Raw genomic sequence first — 7001 nt, 5'->3', positions numbered from 1 at the left:
CACATACTTAGCCACAGAGCGGGGACTAGAACGTAGTGAGAGTTTATTAATTTTGTTGATTTGTTCGCATGTACCCTGTATTACTAAAGAAAAGATCTAGGGAATTTAACTAAAAATGTTGAGAAAAGGTAGAAGTTAGTATGCTGAAACAAAGTTCAATAGCATTTTTTTGTAGCTAGAAATATTTGATTCAGTTTCCAAATAATACTAATTTATACAAGAAAATGTTATATTGTATATCACTGATGAAAATGCACATTTATAACTTACGACACTATATTTCAGAATAAAAGACATATTTTAACATGCCTTAGCCCCTTCCCCACAAAAAGAATCCATCATCTCTGAAATAAAATCATTTAGGAAGGTAGGATAATATATCAAATAATGCCACAGACAGGGTCTTTATGTTCAACCTTCCAATTTCTGCACCAACTCAAAGAAAATCTTTAGCCTCTCCGTGGCATACATAAAATGAAAGCAAGTGTTTTCTCACTTACCCACTAAAGATACCACTTGGGTACTTCCAAATAACATTTTGTATCTCAGAATGCAGGGTGCTTATAAATAATATACCAAGGATTATTAATCCTATTGTAAGCCAATACTATCATGCAATGAAAGGGGAAAAAATACTCAGACTGAACTCATCTGTAATTCACACCACAGCTAGTAGTTATTACAGCCCATATGGAGTGATGATCACCCACTGCTGAAAGTTCCATGAAAGTGTGACAAGGTGACACACAGGAGTTAAGTGCTGTATGCTGGGTGGCGGCTCATTTCATACCAGGGTAGAACTTGCTATTTGAAAGGGATGTACAGAAAGCCACCATGCAGACAGGGGTGAAAACTGCAGAATCAAACAAATGTTGCTGATTCAAAGTCGTTCTCCTACAATAACAACCAGCACTAAATGAGTTGCCGTGGTGGAGAGCAAGCTGTGCTCAGAGACTAATTGCTACACTTGTTAGAGTGTGCAAGAAGGTGTTTATTTGTTTTACATGTGTTTGGTGCCAAGACATCCCGGGGATCTGGAGCTGAAGTGGAAACAGAATGACAGTGTTTAGAAAACTAAACACAAAAACAAAAGGGAAAGGGTTTTTTTTTTTTTTCTGAAAGTGACTTACTTGAGCATTAAATGTATAAAAACCTTGAGGCTCTTATCCTGGGTGATTAATTCTTCAGGCTCCTTCAGATCAACCCGTGGGAGCCCAAGCTGGAATGGAGTGTGTTAAGTCTGAGATGCTTTGATGTTGTTAACTTTTATTTAGATGGTGAATTATTCAAAGCAGGGAGAATCAATCTAAGAGCTACCAATAGAAATAAAAGGGAATGAACTCAGGAAGAGGAAGGAACTAAAGCACAAAATGTGGGTGTTCAAACAGTTCCATCTGAATGGCAAAATTTAGAATATGTACTATAGGGAATTTGCCACACTGTATCTTTCCAGTTTCAGAAATAAAAACTTGATTTTGATTGACATTTTTAAAGGTTTAATGATGAAAATACTTCTATTGAACAACCTTGTTTTTCTTCACTCATACTTCATAGGTCTCCAGAGTCTTCCTTTGTACAGAAATTAACTACTCCAAATATAAGCCCCAAATATTTCGAGAATATGATTAACAAGTAAGTTAATTCCTCCAACCAATGAACATGGTAAGTATTAAAAACAATCATTGTTACTTATTATTTTTCTTGGGATATGCAGAGATATCTGAGGACTAATTAAACTCAACAACAAATGTGATATGTTTATATTCTCCATATGATTAGCATATTATGTGGATTATTTTTAATAATCTTAATTTTTGAAATTAAGAGACCAGGAGTGCCCCAAGCTCCAGAGTCAGATGAATCAGCCCCTTCTCCCGGCCCTAGGGCTACCTTTACAGATGGAATCCCAGAGGAAACTGATGGGGATGGAGATGGAGATTAGAAAAAAAGCTTGGGCTGAGGAAGGAGAGTTCAAGAGTCAGGACATCTCAGATTTAACAGCAGTTAAAAGGGGAGTCTCATTATTATTTACTCTTGCAGCCAAAAAAATGAAAATAGATACCAAAGGAAAAAAAGAAAAGAAGCAAAAAGTGAAGATGAGATTTAAAAGATGTAAATCCTGGTTTCTTCTTTTTCTGAGGAGGAGTTGAACCTTTATGAAATATATCACCAGTCAGCTTTCCCCTTGGCAGCTATAAAAAGGCTGATCCAGAGGCACCTGGGTGGCTCAGTTGGTGAAGAGTCTGCCTTTGGTTCAGATTCTGATCCTGGGGTCCTGGGATCCAGTCCCTTGAACTCCCCACCCCAGGATCCTGGCACAGCAGGGAGTCTGCTTCTCCTCTCCCTCTGTCTCTCCTCCTGCTTGCTCTCTCTCTTGCGCTCTCTCTCTTGCTCTCTCTCTCAAATGAATGAAATAGTTAAAATGAATGAATGAATGAATGAATGAATGGCTGATCCAGTCCATCACTGGCACCTGTGTCTCCGAATGTTGTTATTGCTATGTCTGGTATTTCCAGGGTTTTCATGAAGGAGGTGGTAGAAGCAGCACTGGATATGTGTGAAAAGTTGGGAGAAAATGTCACCACTACAACCCAAACATACGAGGGAGGCTGTTCAGAGGTTAAAGCAAAGGGGCAAATCCCAACCCAAAGCACAAAAAAATTATCTTCTAGACCAAAGCCTACAAAGGCCACATACTGAAGGAAGAAATACTGGTTCCCAACTCCTTCCTATTGCGTGAGACTTTTGCTCTGGTGCTTTAATATCTCAGCCCTGTAAGAATTCCATGATGGTTTTAATGTCTTACTCAGAACTCTGACATTCATCATATCTAAAAAGCATGCAGCCTGTTTCATACTTGCCTTGACTAAATATTGGGACCTCTCTGGGCATTTTGAGGCATTTAACGGTCACTTGGCTATCTGGAAGAAAAAAGGTGCACGGGCCTTAAGCATCTTCTAGACAGGGAAGCAGCTTTCAAAGAGAAAACATTTCACAGAGAGCTTTGGCAGTTTCACGTTGTAGCATGAAGTTGCTACGACTTAGGTTATTTCTTCCAACTCGTTTTAAGTAGATGAAACAAACACAAATTTTTGACTTGTGATATTCTATAATGAAGAACATGGTAATAGCAAGACTAGTGGAAAACTTTATCCCTGTAAACATTTAAAGTTCTCTTATGGATTTTAGTGAGTGATCATTAAACTGTTTTCCAACTTGCAAATAAATAAATAAATAAAACAAAACTAAGAAATAATACAAATAATATTCATTATGTATCACGTACCATTTTGAAGTACCTGTTTTATATAAACTGTATCACAAAAAAGGAATCAGATTTTTTCAAGTTCCCCTTATTACCTCAAAATTTTATACAAAAACTTTACTTGGTTTGATACTCCTTCTCTCTTGTATCTCTTTTTTTTTCTCTTTCTCCCTCTCTCGGGTATATAAAAATTCATCTGACAGGAGAAAGCAGTAACCTTCATTTTTCATACAAGGACAATAATGCAAATCTATACCCTCTATAGATTTAAAACTTCACTTTAATGTAAATTACTTTCCATTTTCCACTGCTTTCTGCCACATATAGTGTGAATGGTTCATTAATGTGTAGTGAAAAACATATGACAAATTGGGATTCATGCAAATCACCAACCCTATACAAAAAGAAAAATTTGTATCCATAAAAATCTAACAATTTCTCCAAGATTCAATTTATATTTAACCTTGAAACTCTACTCTTGTGGTCTTCAAAAAACTCATCAGGAAGAGGTTATGATTTTTGCCCTGTCTAATAAAAATTAATTTCATGCTTTTTATCTGGTCTCCTACACACATAAGGGAATATAGTTTGCAAAAACAGGCTTATGGCAAGAATTAGCTTTTGTCTCTGGTTTAAGGCAAAATATATCAAGTAAGTCAGCCATATATTATTCACCCAACTATTACAACTATATAGGAGCTCTTCTGCTTCAATGAAGTTCCAAAACTAAAAAAGAACCAAAAAAAAACAACAAATGAACCTGTATGTATAGGGATGTATGTGTATTAATATGTGTGTTTATGATGTTTACCCTGATATTTGTAATTCTGATCCAATGCCACAGAGTTCCCCTTGTGTTCCATATTTTCTATTTGCATCTCTATGCTATCTGCACCCCACCAAAACACACATCCAGGCACTCAGCTCCAAGAACAGGAAGTGTCACTCAGAGAAACACTTGCTGCCATCTCCACTACCAGCTCCAGAGCGCTGACTCAGATATTTTGTCTGGGGGAAGAACAGACTGTAGAACAGATGGCTGCTGATTTCTTCCCAGAGGAACTGACTTCATTTGCAACTGCATATGGAGAAGTTTAAACCTGAGGGTGCTCTCAAGAATAATGGAGGTTGCAGTTGAATAAAATAAACTTCATTTAAAATGGAGATGGGAAGCCAGAAGGGGGAGCTCCCATGCCATACCATTCCTTGTAGTCCTTTGCAGAACCAACAGAAAGAGGCACACTTTGCATTTCAAAAAGGAAGCCTATATTTTGCTAACCTGGAGGAGGAGGAGGAGAAGGAGGAAGAAAGATTTTCTCTTTGCCCAGCAACAGCCCAGCCAATGAGAGACTTACACAACTTAGCCAATGAAAAGCCATTACTCTTCAAACTCCCAGTTTACTCCAACTGACGTTCAATTATAACAGCCTCTCTTATCTCCCCTGTCCTCTACAAGAGAGAATTCCCCTCCTTGCTCTCTGAACCTGCCTATGTTTTGCCATAGCTTGCAGGTCCATAACTACAATTCCTCTATTATACCTGAAGAAAGCCATTTTGCTGTTAAAATAACTGGCTGTTTTATTTTTAAGATGAACATGGTGAAAGAAGATTCAAAGATAGGACATTCATGAAGATACAGCCTAGATCATAGATGCTATCGCACAGGAGATAACTGGGAAATAAGACAGCTGGGAAAAATTCTTCTAGGGTCAGAACAAATATCAAACGCTGACCTCAGAAATTATTCCATCCACGGAAGGAGTAGTGATTTGATTTGTTAGTTGGTAGAGGAATGTATGCCCCAGGGTATTGCAAACAAAGCAGTCAACTGGAAATCAGTGGAGTGTAACAGGTGGGTGGGGTCAAAAAAAAAGAGGGGAAGAGAGTTCTACCAATCCCATTGTTACCAGGATGACTGTGGGCATATCCAAATTTATGCCTCCATGAAAAGCAACTTCAGAGGTTTAAAACTGGGAGGTGGGGGCAACAGACTACAAGAATATAATCCTGTCACTTACTAAACAAATGAACAAGTAAATAACAGTATCAGCCCTAGAAACAGAGGAGGAGGAAAATACCCAGAATTGTTACAATGCATTATCTTAAATGTTTAGTTTCCAAAAAGGAATTATGAGGCATGCAAAGAAACAAACAAAAAATATGACCCAAACACTGGGGGGCGAAACTGCCTATGAAAGTGACCAGACCTCAGATTTAACAGGAAAATATTTCAAAGTAGCCATTGTAAATTTGTTTGCAGAACTAAAAGAAAGTATGATTAAAGAAATAAAAAGATGTATAATGACAATGTTACATCAAATAAAGAATACCAATATCAATACAGAGATTGAAATTATAAAAATAAATAAAATAACCAAATGGAAATTATAGAGCTAGAAAGTACGATAACTGATATAAAAAAGAATCACTGGGACTCAACAGATAGGAAATGACAGCAGAAAGAATTAACAAACTTGAAAATAGTTGACAGAAATTATGTAAGACTAACCAGAGAGGGGAAAAACAATGAAGACAAATGAACAGAGACTCAGAGAAATGTGGAACAACATTAAGAACATTAAAATATATATAATAAGAATATCCGAGTAGAGAAAAAAATGAGAAGAAATATTCAAAGAAATAATGGTTAAAAACTTCTCAAATTTATTGAAAAACTATAGCCTACACATCTAGAAAAGTCAACATTCTCCAAGTAGAAACACAAAGATCCACAAACAGACATACCCTACTAAAAATGCTGACAAAGAGAAAATCTTGAAAACAGCAAGAGAAAAAAATAACATCACTTAAATGAAACTCCAATAAGATTAACAGCTAAAAATCTCAGCAGAAATCAAAAGGCAGTGGTTAACATATTCAGTGTTCAAGGAAGAAAAGTCAACTAAGAATTCCATAGCTGGCAAAACTATTTTTGTCAGATGAAGGTGAAATGAAGATTTTTCCATATTAAAAAAAAAAAAAAAGCAAAAAACAAAACAATGTTTATTTCTAGCAGAATTGCCTTGCTGAAAGCAAGTAATCCCAGATGGTAATTCACATTCATACAAACCAAGAGTAACAGTAGGTGTAATTATATAATAATAAAAGACATTGCCACTGCTTATTTTTTAAACTTTCTTCTTATTCTTTCTCTTCTTTTCTCTCTTAACTGATTTTAAAAATCAATTGTTTATACATATGTGATTTATATATTATTTATAATTGTCATATATATATTTTTTCTAATAACTGTACAGAGGAGGTAGGAAAGAGTAAAGATGTAATAGGTTAAAGGTCTAACTAAGATGCTAAAGTTCTTATTAATACAAAGTATTTTGGGGTCTGTATAACATGTATACAATATAACATGTATATAACATGTATAACATGTGTACCAATAATACCATAAAAAGGGAGGAAAAGGAATCAAGTTATACAGGTGTAGTATTTTCTATATATTTCTGGAATTAAGCTAGCATAACCTGAAGCTGAATCTTATGAGTTTAAATATATATATATATAGAGAGAGAGAGAGAAAGAACCCTAGAGCTATCACTAAAACTCAAAAAGTATAGTGAGAAAATCAAAATCAATAATGAAGCTTAAATATTATATTAAAAAATATTCACTCAATGCAAAAGAAAGCAATAAAAAAGAAATAAAAGAACAAAAAGACATGAGACACATAGAAAACAAAACTTTAAATAGCAGGCATAAATGCAACTGTAACAATAAT

General features: G+C 35.6%; 1 pseudogene across 1 annotated transcript; it reads left to right on the top strand.

Moving 5' to 3' along the window:
• Positions 1-1653: 1653 nt before the first annotated feature.
• Positions 1654-2672, top strand: LOC308353368 (transcription initiation factor TFIID subunit 11-like; annotated as a pseudogene). Its single transcript has 3 exons — positions 1654-1662; positions 1826-2214; positions 2460-2672. The product of its transcript is annotated as a transcription initiation factor TFIID subunit 11-like (transcript).
• Positions 2673-7001: the final 4329 nt, after the last annotated feature.

This window comes from Martes martes, assembly GCF_963455335.1.
Source record: "Martes martes genome assembly, chromosome: 12".
Taxonomy (NCBI): domain Eukaryota; kingdom Metazoa; phylum Chordata; class Mammalia; order Carnivora; family Mustelidae; genus Martes; species Martes martes.
This window is presented reverse-complemented; position numbering and strand designations above follow the sequence as displayed.